Source organism: Heterocephalus glaber, unplaced genomic scaffold (genome assembly GCF_053883595.1).
Source record: "Heterocephalus glaber isolate CG9 unplaced genomic scaffold, H.glaber_assembly_v1.0 deba00001481, whole genome shotgun sequence".
Classification (NCBI taxonomy): domain Eukaryota; kingdom Metazoa; phylum Chordata; class Mammalia; order Rodentia; family Bathyergidae; genus Heterocephalus; species Heterocephalus glaber.
The window spans coordinates 66,797,046-66,811,548 of record NW_028258317.1 but is presented as its reverse complement, the minus strand read 5'-3'; the positions used below and the strand labels follow the sequence as shown (position 1 = coordinate 66,811,548).

Genomic DNA, 14,503 nt, shown 5'->3' with positions numbered 1-14,503 from the left:
CTGTGATTCTGATGGTCTTTCCTTTGTATGTGATTTGTTTCTTTTCTCTAAAAGCTTGTAGAATTTTGTTCATCTGTCGACTTTCTGGAATCTTAACAATTATATGCCTATGTGTAGATTTTTTTTTGATCAAGGCTAGCTGGAGTCCTATATGCCTCATTTATCTGTATGTCAAGCACTTTTCCCCTGCTTGGGAAGTTTTCTGCCATTACTTCTGTGAAGAGTTTTTTATGTCATCTGCACTCTCTCCTTTTTCTTTATTGAGCCCAATCAGTCTTATGTTATTCTTCTTTGCATCATCTAGCAGCTGCTGGATTGATTTCTCATGCTGCCTTATAATTTTGAGGCAATTTTTCTTCTCCTGGTCACTAATTGCAATCTTATCTTCTATATCTGAAATTCTGTCCTCACATTGGCTCATTCTGCTGTGTAGACTTTCAATGGAGTTTTCATCTCCTATAAATCTATTTGCATCTGTTTTATGGATTCCATTTTTTTCCTATGTTGGGATTCCATCATGTTCCTCAGCTCCTCTCTAGATTTATTAATCATGTCTTGCACTAGGAGCACAATTTCTCCTGTTATCTGAGAAATTATATCTGATTTCATTTTTTCCAGATCCCCTTTTGTTGCCAGTTCAGTGGGTCCAGGTGGTTGAGTATCAGAGTGTTCCATCTCATTTCCCTTTGGGGTTGCTGTACGTGATCTGGAAGGTTGGTTTTGAGACTTATTTGTTTTCTCATTTCAACTGGGAGGCGGGCACTGTTGGCGCCTGCATGGATTACCTCCTCTGAGCTGGGAGAGGTGGGACAGGGGCCGGGAGCAGTGGTAGGGATGGTGACCCAAAAGCCCTTTCCTCTGGGCTGGGAGCAGTGGGAGGGATAGCAGCTGTGAAGCCCCTTCCTCTGGACCAGAAGCAGTGGGACAGCAGCTCAGAAGCCCCTACCTCTGGGCCACGAGCGGCGGGACTCAGTACCATGGTCTGGTGGTCCGGTGTCCTCTGTGTCTTTGTAGTGTGGAACCAGGTGGCTGCCTGTCTGCAGTGGGCTGATTCAGCATGTTCTGCACAACTCTCAACCTCAGTAGGGCTGTCTTTTCATTTCTTAATAGTACCTTTCTCCCAAGCATAATTTACAAATTTTGATGATGGTATATTCATGATAAGTTGCTTTTTTATTTTTAAATGTATTACTTTCTATTTATTAAGTCTTTATTAAGTCTTTTTCTTAAGCTCTACTTTATCTGATATCAATATAGCCAATACACCATTTCAAAGTACGATATTTATGATATATTTTTTCTCTTGGGGGCTTCTCTTTCTACATTTCTATTTCTATTTTTTTCTATTTCCCTTTGCACTCAAAGTTCATCTCTTTTAAAAAGAATTTGACTTGACACTGCTCTTTTATCCAGTCTGATAATCTCCTTAACTGAATGCTATATCTTTTAAATTCAGTGAAATTACCTATATGGTTAGTTTTCAGTTTACCATTTTGTTATGTGTTGTTTCTTTGTCATATTTGTTCTTTTTCTCCTTTTCCTCCATTCCTCCCTTACTCTGAACTGCTATTGCATCACTTTGGGTATAAGAACTTTATCTTTTTGAATTTTTGTGTTATTGATGTCATCAATTTTCCTTCCATGTGTATTTTAATAAAAACTTGTTATTATTTTTACTTTAAGCTGCAGGTTGACAAATATATTCTTTTTTTTTTGTACTGGGGATCGAACTCAGGACCTTGCCCTTACAAGGCAGGCAGTGGAACCATCCGGCTAAATCCCCAGGCCCAGACAAATATATTCTGTAATAGGGAAGTTAGTAGTAGACTCCTGAGGCCCAGGAAAGTTGTGCTCCCTACAAGTTGCCTTCCACACCAGGACAACACTTATTTATTTTCAAAGCTCACTTATTGATTGCAAAGTGCCAACACTGCAATTAAACCTGAGTACTGAGGTGTTAGTTTAGAGAAAATCAACTCTTATGTGATCCTCAGCTGCCAGGGCGACTTAGCTCATGTGGCAAAGGAGAGGGTTCAGGGAACCCACGGGAATGGGCACCACAGGTTCGCCACACCTGGTCTGGAGGACCTTGTACAACTCACGATACTGCAGGGAGTGGTGTGGCCTGCTTGCTAATGTGACATGAGAGTATTCAAGCCACATTTCACCTCAACAGAAAATTTAAATATATATCCATACACATATGGCCCAGCATTCTCTAGCTATGTTCACTCATGGTCCCCTCTGCTGTAAGACTTCCACTGGAGCCTAGAGACCTCACTACAGAGCATCAGGAATGCATTCTGCGTCTCAGGCCAAACTTGCTCAACGTTTGAGAAGTAGCTTGTGCCTTTTACAAGAGCCTAAACCCCTATTTAGGATCAGTATCTGAGATTGCCACTGAGCCATTTCTGGAAATAAGCATCTCCCTCACCCTACTCGCTTACCCTGCAGTATGGCACACACTGTCCAGCAGGGAAAGGTCCAAGCCTTGAACAGTTAGATCATCTGGCACTGTCATTCCCTCATGAAGATGCCAGTTGAACATAAGTGCCAGCTGTGTTTCTGGATGGTGGCTCAGTACACTTCTCAAAACTTCTCCTACTGACGTGTTCTAAGCCATATTCACTTTCAAGGTTTTTGGCAACTATAAAACATTAAACATTAAACTTGTTTAATTTCACATATTCATTGGTAAACCTTACTTTCAGGTTCTGGTTAATGACATCAACAACAAACTATTCTCCATATTCTTCAAACAAATTTTACAGATAAAATTGCCCCATTTTACTGAATTAACAATTGTCAAAGATCAGTTCTTATTACTTCAGGTTTGTGGCTAGTGAATCTGGTAATGAGCCAACTGTGTGTGTGTGTGTGTGCGTGTGTGGGGCTCTGTGTTTGTTTTACAACCAAACCGATGTTTAACCGATGCCTTTCCTGATTCATGTGGTGGCAAAATTCTTCACAGCACTGTGCTAATACCATGTGTACTCTCAAATATGTGTGCCATGTATTTGGCACTATGTGAAAAATGACAGTGAAATAACCTGTTTCTGTGGTTACCACTCCCAACTGTCTGTTTACAGATTTCACACTGCACCCTATACAGTTAATCATTTAGGAAATAATTTTTTCATACCTAATATGATAACAGTGATTTATAGCTCACAGGCAACTTTTCTTTGGTGACCTTATTTGATATTTTCAACAATGAAATGAGAAATCAGATTGTTGTGTCTATATTTACTCCTTTGCTCTAGATATCAATATCCTAAAGTTGTGGGGAAATATCATCATCTCTTGACATGAAAATGACTCTTTTGTTATGTTAAGAAGTTTAAATTGTCAGACTTTACATCTGAAGAGCTGGACTTTGTCTTTCCCCTTCAGTCTCTATGCAGTCGTGGAACTCTATTGTTTTTCTTTGAAATATGTCCTGTATCTCTTCTTTTCATTTTCTTCTTATTGTGACCAACTACTATTCATGTTGTACTCATGACATCTTGAAATACAACAACCAATTTTTGCAACAATTGTCTTAACAACCACAAAAACTACAGTTCAAGTTATACAAAATGCAAACATTACAGGAGTAAAGTGTACCAATTACCTTTTCAACAATTATTAAGATTACTGATTTGCACTTTAAAATTCTTCAGTTACTGAGGATTGAACCCAGGACCTTGCGCATGCTAGTCAAGTGCTCAACCACTGAGCAACACTCCATCTGTTCTTAAATTTTATTTATTTTTGGTACTAGGGATTGAGTTTGGGACCCTGCACTTTAGAGGCAGGTGGCAGCACCACTGAGCAGAATCCTATGCCCTTTAAAATTTGTTTTTAAGACAAGGTCTCACTAAGTTGCCCAGGATGGTCCCAAACTTGCAATCCTCGTGCATCAGGCTCTTGAGCCACTGGGATTATGAGTGTCTGCCACCACCCCCGGCTGGTTTGTACTTTATCAACTACGGTCATGCACCATTTAACAATGGGATATGTTCTTATCAGTACTGCTGTCTAGGATGTCCATGATACAGAAAAATACTATGATTGTCAAGAACCACCACTGTGTGCATGGCTGGCATTGACAGAAGTGTCACTCAGTGTATGACTATTACTGTAGGAGTGTATGTTTATAAAATATTTAATACATTTTAAACATATACTCGTTTAAGATATTGTTCAAGGTTAGGGTTAGTGCAGACTATTGCCAGGCTATTTTGGTTTGGGCCTATGTTTCAAAGTTTACTGGACAGATGAAGAGCAGGCATATCTGCCCTTGTTCCCCACCTTCGGGAGAAAGCATTGTATCATCTCCATTCATATAAGGCGTTTTTGCTGGAAGAATGGAGTACATGGCTTATCTGTTGAGAAGGTTCTGTTCTACTTCTAGTCTCCTGATAGCTTTTACCATGAACAGCTGTGGAATTTAGTCCAATACTTTTTCTCTAACTAGTGACAGGATCATATGGCTTTTTCCTTTCCTCTGTTAAAATGATGACTTTTGGGGGTGGATCTTCCAATGCTGAACCAACACTGCTATCCCTATAATAAAACCACTTTCTACATCCTGCCAGATCTGACTTCTAATTGTTTTGTTAAACAAATTTCTATCTATGTTCATACTTTTTCTTCTATTATCTTTATCCAGTTTTAGGATTAGCACAATGTTGATTTCCTAAACTGAGGGGAGAAGTGTTCCTTCTTTTTTCTGCTTTAAATGTTTGTTATAATTTATCAGTTAAAATGTTTATGAGCCTGTTGTTGTCATATAGGTAGGTTTTCAAGCTAGGAATATACTTTCTTTAAAAGGTGTTCTTCAAATTTTATATGTCCTCCAGAGTTAGTTTCATTAATTTGTCTTCCAAGTTACTTCTTAGAAGTTGTCAAATTTATTTCAAAAAAGATTTTTGTAATATGCTTTCTATATCCTTTTAAATTCTGTAAAATCTGTGGTAATGTCTCCTAGATCTTAATATTGTAATTTTTAAAATGTATAACTGATATTGTGTAACAGGAAGAAAAGGTCTAAAAGAGCAGGGGAATTGGGAGGGGTAGGGGAAGGGAAAAAAGGAAAAGGAAAAAATATGAGGAAAAAATGGAAACAAGGTCTTTGCAAATAGGGAAGGGTGGAGGGGGTGAAGGGAGGGCAAGGGAAGGGGAAAAAAAATAAGAACCAAGAGACTCATGTAATGGTACAAGATCCCAATGATGAATGTAACGGTATTGTATACCTAAAATGTACCAATAAAGTTAATGGGGGGGAAAAGATTACTATACAATTCTTAAAATTTTTTGAATTATTTAGTCTTCTTCCTAGAAGTACCTGTATTTTATTAAAGCAATATTCAGAGAGTATGGTTTTCAGATACATTTGATGAAATTACCTTTACAGAGTCCCAGTAGCCAAACGAGCTTGTATACTTGTAGGTAAAGCCAAGCATTTTCTGGGCAAGGTGTGCTGATACTGCATCACATGTCTCAAACAAACTCATGCACCCACCAGTTTCATATTCAATGTATATTGTACCATGTGGATTTTCTGAGCTAAATGTACAGAAATTATTGGTATCAAAAACTTCTCAAATTCTTACTAATGAGAAAAATCATAGAACCTAATATATCTGGTGGGAAAAAAGTCATTCATGCACAACACATAGACACTTCTGGTGACCACTTCAGTGTAACAAACAGGTCTTTTCCAGCCTCCAAGTGGCTAAGTGCTGGCAGCTAACCCTCCTCTGACCCTGTGAGGGCTCACAGTTGCTCTTGATTTATGGAATGGTTTTCATTATTAAGTGGTACTGACAAAGGAAACAGAGGCCTAAAATATGTGCTTCTTTTGAAATGTAATCTTGAAATAAGGCATTAGCCAGTTTGCCTTGGTTTCATGCTCAAATGTTACATTTTGAATTATGAAAAATGAAGGAAAAGTCATAACATGTATCATTTGTAAATTATTCAGATCTGTTTCAAATATTTCTCCCACTTCACTTCTCAGGCGCTCAACTGCATCAATTTCCTGCTCATCTTCCTCACTCATCTCTTCCTCATCTTTTGTAAAGACAATGTCATAATCGTCCTCATCAGGCTCTTCCTCATCATCTTCTCTAACACTAACCTAAGAAAGAAAATATTCCCTTTCACTACACACTCAGCATATGTGCCAAATGACACTGGTAACACATCAGCAGGACTATTTTGTAACAACTTGGTATTAGTTGGTATCCTGTAAAAACAGTCATCTGGTAACAGTAAAATTTTAGATATCTGGTGTTCAAGACTGACACCACAGCAACCCCATTCGTAAATAAATAGATGAGTATTAAATGCTATTAAATGTGTAGAGTTGTGAGAATGCTACTTATTTTTGATGGTCTTCAGAAACAATACATAATGCAGCTCAAAGAGCATAGAAAATGTATTAACAGTATTAACTGGGATGAGATTGGTTCCCTTACCTGTAAAATAGGAGCAATAAAAGTGAGGTAGCTTACAAGGCTTAGGGGAACATTAAATGACTTAACATAGCAAATTTTCTTTCTTTATTCATTCATTGATAGGCATTTAGGCTGTTTTAAATGACTTAATAAATGGGAAGCAAAATCCAGTTATGATGGCGTGTGCCTGTAATTCCAGCACTTGGAAGACTGAGGCAGGAGGATTGCAAGTTCAAGCCCAGCCCCTACAACTTCATGACTTAGTGACTCTGAGACTGTCTCAAAATAAAAAGTAAAAAAGGTCTGGGTATATAGCTCAGTGGCAGCGTGTTCCTGGATTCAGTCCACACTACCTGAAAAAACATACACACACACACACACACACAGAAAGTTCCCAGAAAAGTCTGTGGCACATGAGGAACAATTGTCGTTTGATATAAAGCACTGTACTGATAATGTCACTGCCCTGACCTTTTAGGAGACTATAGCCTTCCTGAGAAACAGGATTATTTCATGAATGATTCTTAAAGATCACGGCAAGAATTTGGTACTAAGTTGTGTACAGAGACATAGAGTTTAAATGCTATTGTTCCTTTTGCACACACAAAAAGATGTTTATTATGTGTCCCCTCTGCCCTGCCTCCACATTATTCTCCCTGCAGTAGTCCTTGTCTCAGTTGGAGCTTGCCTGGCCCAGAAGCCTCCTCCTGGGTGCTGGAAGTGGCTCACTTCTTCTGTGCTGGGAGTGATGGAGGTACAGCAGCCTGGAAGCCTCCTCCTGGGTGATAGGAGTGGCTCACCTCCTCTACACTGGGGGTGGGGTGGTACATCGGTCCAGAAGCCTCCTCCTGGGCACTAGGAGTGGCTCACCTCCTCTGTGCTGGGGGTGGCAGTGGAACAGCAGCCCAGACACCTCCTCCTGGGCCTGTCTTTCAAGTGAATACCCGGCCCTTGTCACACCACCACCCTGCTTGGCCGACCACACTCAGTCACACTGAACATTCTCCTATGTGTGTCTGCTATCTGTGAATGCAACAGGGTGAAAACACATCTCTGCCACATTAGCACACATGCTAGACTGAGCAAGGTTCTCCTATGGCCCCAAAAGGGTCTCTTTCTCTCTCCTCTCTCTCTCCCTCTCATCCTCCCTTCCTTTCTTTCTTTAGAAACACATTTATTTTTCTGGAATGGCTTTAGGTTCATGGCAACTTTGAGCAGAAGGTAGAGAGTGCTCCCAGGTCACTGGCTACACTGATAGATGACAGATGAATGCATGCACTCATGCACAGCCAGAGTGTTCCAGGAATCACTGTCACCCCAGCCACCTCAGTATTGTCCTGCTTCTAGGACCTAGCCATATTTCTAATCTGCCCTAATCCTGTTTGTTCATCTCTAAGGATGGGAGCCACTGTTTCCCTGTTCGGGAAGGTTGACTGAAAATGGTTGGATCAAAGATGGGCACAAGCATGACCACCAGACAACCAACCCTGCCCTCCCTCAGAATCCCCTACCTGCTGGACACCACAAGGCTTGCCCCTCGGTGCCATGACAGTTGATGGTTGCCATGACAATGAACCGAAGAAACTGGAAGAGGGGCTCCACCAAGATTCGCAAAAAACTTCCACCCCATTTTCAGAAAAGACATGACAACTTCTCCCCTCCTTAAGCCCACCAATGCCACCCCCACCAACCCCCACACACACTTCCTTTTCTCCTACTTCAGTCACCCCCCAGCAAGGCCCTGTTCCCTCCCTCTTCCCCACTTCCCTCCTGGGCCAAAAAGCACGTCTGTCTGCAACTGTGAACAACCTCCCATTTCTCCCATTTTAGGCCAAGAACAGAATTTTCTCCTCTGTCACTGTTTCCACAACCCCATGAGGGGGCAGAGGGAACTAGCATGGGGGTTAGAAATCCATAGCATGAAACTGGACTAAGGAAAGAGACTGGTCTTCACACTCCCCCACCCAGAGTTAACAAGAGGGCTCGCTCCTCCATCCATTCCTGGCTTTCACCAACCAATGCTGCCTGCGCCCTTTCAGATTAGTTCTCACCTTCCCAGGGCACACAGTGCAAATTTCATGTCACCCACAAATTCAGGCCCAGCCTGGGAAACTCAGTGAGACATTGCAGAGAGAGAGAAAGAAAGAAAGGGAAGGGAAGGCTGGGGAATGTCGCTCCAAATGTCAGATACATGAAATGGAACCTTAAACCTAAACCTAATCCGAACCCTAACCCTAAACCTAAGCAACAGAATCAAATCCCAATATCCAGGTACCTGACATTTGACATTATCCCTAACACTCCCCATGAACTTACACTAATACTAACTTTCCAACCCACACTGGAAGACACAGGCATTTCAATGTCAATCCTATCTATCACCCTGACCCTAACCCTAACCCTAACCCTAACCCTACCCTACCCCTAAGTCATTCTCAGGTACCTCTATTTCAGAACTATCCAGGACACATGGGAAAAGAAGAACCCTAACCCTAACAATCATAACCATACTCCAAATATCAGGTACATGAATTGGAACCCTAAATCGAAACCAAATCCTAACCCTAGCACTAACCCTAAAGAGCGGGACCAAAACCAAACACCCAGGTAACTGACATTCGATATTATCCCTAACCCTCCCAATGAACTTACGCTAATGCTAACTTTCCAACACACACTGGAAGACACAGCCATTTCAATTTCAATGCTATCTATCACCTTGACCCTAACCCTAACCCTAATGATACCTTAACCCTAAGTCACTCTCAGGTACCTCTACTTCAGCACTATCCATGACCCTTATGAAAAGAAGAACCTTAAACCTAACAATCATACCCACACTCCAAACGTCAGGTACATGAATTGGAACCCTAAACCTAAACCTAAACCTAAACCTAATCCTAACCCTAACCCTAACCCTAAGTAGGAGGACCAAATCCCAATACCCAGGTACTTGACATTCGACATAATCCTTAACATACACCATTGACTTCTGCTGATACTAACTTTCCAAACCACACTGGAAGACACAGTCATTTCAATTTCCCTGCTATCTATCACCCTGACCCTAACGTAACCCTAACCCTAATCCTACCCAAACACTAAGTCATTCTCAGGTACCTCTATTTCAGCACTATACATGACCCTTATGAAAAGAAGAACCCTAAACCTAAAAATCATACCCACACTCCAAATGTCAGGTACATGAATTGGAACCCTAAATGTGAACCTAATCCTAACCCTAACCCTAACCATAAGCAGCGGGACCAAATCCCAATACCAAGGTACTTGACACTGGACATTATCCCTAACACACACCATTAACTTACACTAATGCTAACATTCCAACCCACACTGGAAGGCACAGGCAATTCAATTTCGATGCTATCTATCACCCTGACCCTAACCCTAACCCTAAACCTAAACCTACACTAACCCTAAGTCATTCTCAGATACCTCTATTTCAGCACTATACATGACACTTACAGAAAGAAGAACCCTAACCCTAAGAATCATACCCACTCTCCAAACGTCAGATACATGAATTGGAACCCTAAACCTAAAAGTAAGCCTAACCCTAACCCTAAGCCTAAGAATCGGGACCAAATCACAATAACCAGGTACTTGACATTCGACATTATCCCTAATCCTCCCCATGAACTTACGCTAATAATAATTTTCCAACCCACAATGGAAGACTCAGGCATTTCAATTTCAATGCTATCTGTCACCCTGACCCTAACCCTAAGATTAACCCTAACCCTAAACCTACCTTAACCCTAAGTCATTCTCAGGTACCTCTATTTCAGCACTATCCATGACCCTTATGAAAAGAAGAAGCCGAACCCTAACAATCATAATCAACCTACAAACGTCAGGTACATGAATTGGAGCCTAAACATAAACCTAATCCTAACCCTAACCCTAACCCCAACAATCATACTCACACTCCAAACGTCAGGTACATGAATTGGAAGCCTAAACCTAAACCTAATCCTAACGCTAACCCTGACCCTAGGCAGCGGGACCAAATCCCAATACCCAGGTACCTGACATTCGACATTATCCCTAACCCTCCCCATAAACATACGCTAATGCTAACTGTCCAACCCACACTGGAAGACACAGGCATTTCAAGTTCAATGCTATCTATGACCCTGACCCTGACCCTAACCCTAACCCTAACCCTAACCCTAACCCTAGCCTAACTCTAAGTCTTTCTCAGGTACCTCTATTACAGCACTAACCATGACCTTTACGAAAAGAAGAACCCCAATCCTAACAGTCATACCCACACTCCAAGCGTCAGGTACATGAATTGGAACCCTAAACTGAAATGTAATCTTAACCCTAACACTAACCCTAAGCAGCGGGACCAAATACCAATACCTAGGTACTTGACATTGGACATTATACCTAAGCCTCCCCATGAACTTACACTAATGCTAACTTTCCAACCCACACTGGAAGACACAGGCACTTCAATTTCAATGCTATCTATCACACTGACCCTAACCCTAACTCTAACCTAACCCTACCCTAACCCTAAATCATTCTCAGGTACCTCTATTTCAGCACTATCCATGAACCTTACAAAAAGAAGAACCCTAAACCGAACAATCATACCCACACTCCAAACGTCAGGTACATGAATTGGAACCCTAAACCTAAACCATATACTAACCCTAACCCTAACCCTAAGCAGTGGGACCAAATCACAGTACCCAGGAACTTGACATTCAACATTATCCATAAACCTCCCAATGAACTTACGCTAATACTAACTTTCCAACCCACACTGGGAGACACATGCATTTAAATTTCAATGCTATCTATCACCCTGACCCTAACCCTAACACTAACACTAACCCTACCCTGACCCTAAGTCATTCTTAGGTACCTCTATTACAGCACTATCAATAACCTTTACGAAAAGAAGAACCCTAAGCCTAACAATCATACTCACACTCCAAAGGTCAGGTACAAGAATTGGAACACTAAACCTAAACCTAATCCTCCCCCTAACCCTAACCCTAAGCAGCGGGACCAAAATTCAAGACACAGGTACTTGATATTCGACATTATCCCGAACACTCCCCATGAGCTTACACTAAAACTAATATTCCAACCCACACTGGAAGACACAGACATTTGAATTTCAATGCTATCTATCACCCTGACCCTAAATGTAACCCTAATCCTACCCTAACCCAAGGTCATTCTCAGATACATCTATTTCAACACTATACATGACCCTTATGAAAAGAAGAACCCTAACCCTAACAATCATACCCACACTCCAAACATCAGGTACATTAATTGGAACCCTAAATCTAAACCTAATCCTAACACTAATGCTAACCCTAAGCAGCGGGACCAAATCCCTATACCCAGGTACTTGATATTCGACATTATCCCTAAACCTCCCCATGAACTTCTGCTAATACTAATTTTCCAACCCACACTGGAAGACACAGGCATTTCAATTTCAATGCTATCTATCACCCTGACTCTAACCCTTGCCCTAACCCTAACCCTACCCTAAGTCTATGTCATTCTCAGGTTCCTGTATTTCAGCACTATCCATGGCTTTTACAAAAAGAAGAAGCCTAACCCTAACAATCATGCCCACACTCCAAATGTCAGGTACATATATTGGAACCCTAAACTTAAATCTAATCTTAACCCTAACACTAACCCTAAGCAGCGGGACCAAATTCCAATGCGAAGGTACTTGACATTTGACATTATCGCTAACCCTCCCCATGAACTTAAGCTAAATCTAACTTTCTATCACACAAGGGAAGACACAGGCATTTCAATTTCAATGCTATCGATCACCCTGACCCTAACCCTAACACTAACCCTACCCTAACCCTAAGTCATTCTCACATTCCTCTATTACAGCACTATCCATGACCCTTACGAAAAGAAGAACCCTAACCCTATCATACCCACACTCCAAACTTCAGGTACATGAATTGGAAGCCTAAACCTAAACATAATCCTAACCCTAACCGTGACCTTAAGCAGCGGGGCCAAATCCCAATACCCAGGTACCTGACATTTGACATTATCCCTAACTGTCCCCATGAACATATGCTAATGCTAACTGTCCAACCCTCACTTGAAGACACACACATTTCAATTTCAATGCTATCTATCACCCTGAACCCTAACCCTAACCCTAACACTAACCCTACCCTAACCCTAAGTCATTCTCAGGTACCTGTATTACAGCACTAACCATGAACTTTACGAAAAGAAGAACCCTAACCCTAACAATCATACCAAACTCCAAGCGTCAGGTACATGAATTGGAACCCTAAACCTAAACGTAATCTTAACCCTAACCCTAATCCTAAGCAGGGAGACCAAATCACAATACCCAGGTACTTGACATTCGACATTATCCCTAACATCCCCCATGAACTTACGCTAATACTACCTTTCCAACCCACACTAAAAGACATGGGGAATTCAATTTCAATGCTATCTATCACCCTGACCCTAACCATAACCATAACCCTACCCTAACACTAAGTCATTCTCAGGTACCTCTATTTCAGCGCTGTCCGTGACCTTTATGAAAAGAAAAACCCTAACCCTAACAATCATACGCACCCTCAAAACGGCAGGTACATGAATTGGAACACTAAACCTAAAAATAATCCTAACCCTAATGCTAACCCTAAGCCTAACCTTAACCCTACCCTAACCCTAAGTCATTCTCAGGTACCTCTATTTCAGCGCTATCCATGACCTTTATGAAAAGAAAAACCCTAACCCTAACAATCATACACACCCTCCAAAAGGCAGGTACATGAATTGGAACCCTAAACCTAAACCTAATCCTAACCCTAGTGCTAACCCTAACCCTAAGCAGCGGGACCAAATCCCAATACCCAGGTACTTGACATTTGATATTATCCCTAACCTTCTCAACGAACTTAAGCTAATGTTAACTTTCCAACTCACACTGGAAGACACAGGCATTTCAATTAGAAAGCTATCACTCTGACACTAAACCTAACCTAAACCTAACCCTGAACTGAACTCTAAACCCTAACCCTAACCATAAACCCTAACCCTAACTCATAACACTTAACCCTAGCCCCTAACCCTAACTCACTAACACTAACGCCCTAACCCTAACCCCCTTACACTAACCCTATCCCTAACCATAACCCCTAACAATAACCCTCTAAACCTAACCCTAAACCTATCCCTAACCCCAAACCCTATCCCTAATGCTAACCCTAACCCTTAAAGCCTAACCCTAACACAAACACCCAAACCCTAACCCTAAACCATAACCTGATCTCTATCCCTAACCCTAAGCCCTAACCACTAAACCCTAACCCTAAACCCTAAACCTAACCCTATCCCTAAACCTAACCTTAAGCACTAACCCAAACCCTAATCCCTAAATGCTAACCCTAACACCCTAACCATAACCCTCTAACCCTAACCCTAACACCTAACACTAAACCTAACCCTACCCTAACCATAACGCCTAAACCTTAACCCTAACCCTATCACTAACCCCAAACACTATCCCTAACCCCCAACCCTAACCCTAACTCCTAACCCTAACCCTAATCCTAACCCTAACCCTAACCCTAAGAGTGAAAATGAATGTACAACACATTATCATTTCAGGGACTCAGAAACAGGTACTTCAAAAGAAATTAAAAACAATGAATATACATATTACAAAAGTAGATAGGTCACAATATCAGAAAGTTAGAGAAACAGTAGCAGCATAAAAATGAAAATCACTCAACAAATAGGAAATTTTATTGCTCATTATTTGTATAATTATAGACAATAAGTTATTAAAGTATCAAAGGCATTATTCAATAATTAATGTAATCCATTAAATAAAATCTAGAGAACAAAAATTGTAAGATCTTGTCAGTGGATACAGACAAAGCAGAAGACTAAAAAGAAATAAGTGGAGGGGCCAGGGATTTAGCTCAGTGGTTCTGCCACCTGCCTCACAAGCACAAGGTCCTGAGTTTGATCCCTGGTACCAAAAAAAAAAAAAAAAGAAATAG

General features: G+C 41.1%; 1 long non-coding RNA gene across 6 annotated transcripts in view; it reads right to left on the bottom strand.

Moving 5' to 3' along the window:
• Positions 1 to 1,209: 1,209 nt before the first annotated feature.
• Positions 1,210 to 14,503, bottom strand: part of LOC110345414 (uncharacterized) — a 36,062-nt gene continuing 22,768 nt past the window's right edge. For 5 of the 6 annotated variants that reach the window (XR_015439943.1, XR_015439942.1, XR_015439944.1 and 2 more), the window contains one exon: positions 1,210 to 14,472. This is a non-coding gene — a long non-coding RNA (uncharacterized LOC110345414). The remainder of the gene's footprint in view (positions 14,473 to 14,503) is intronic. The other variant, XR_002388736.2, reaches the window with a different exon arrangement.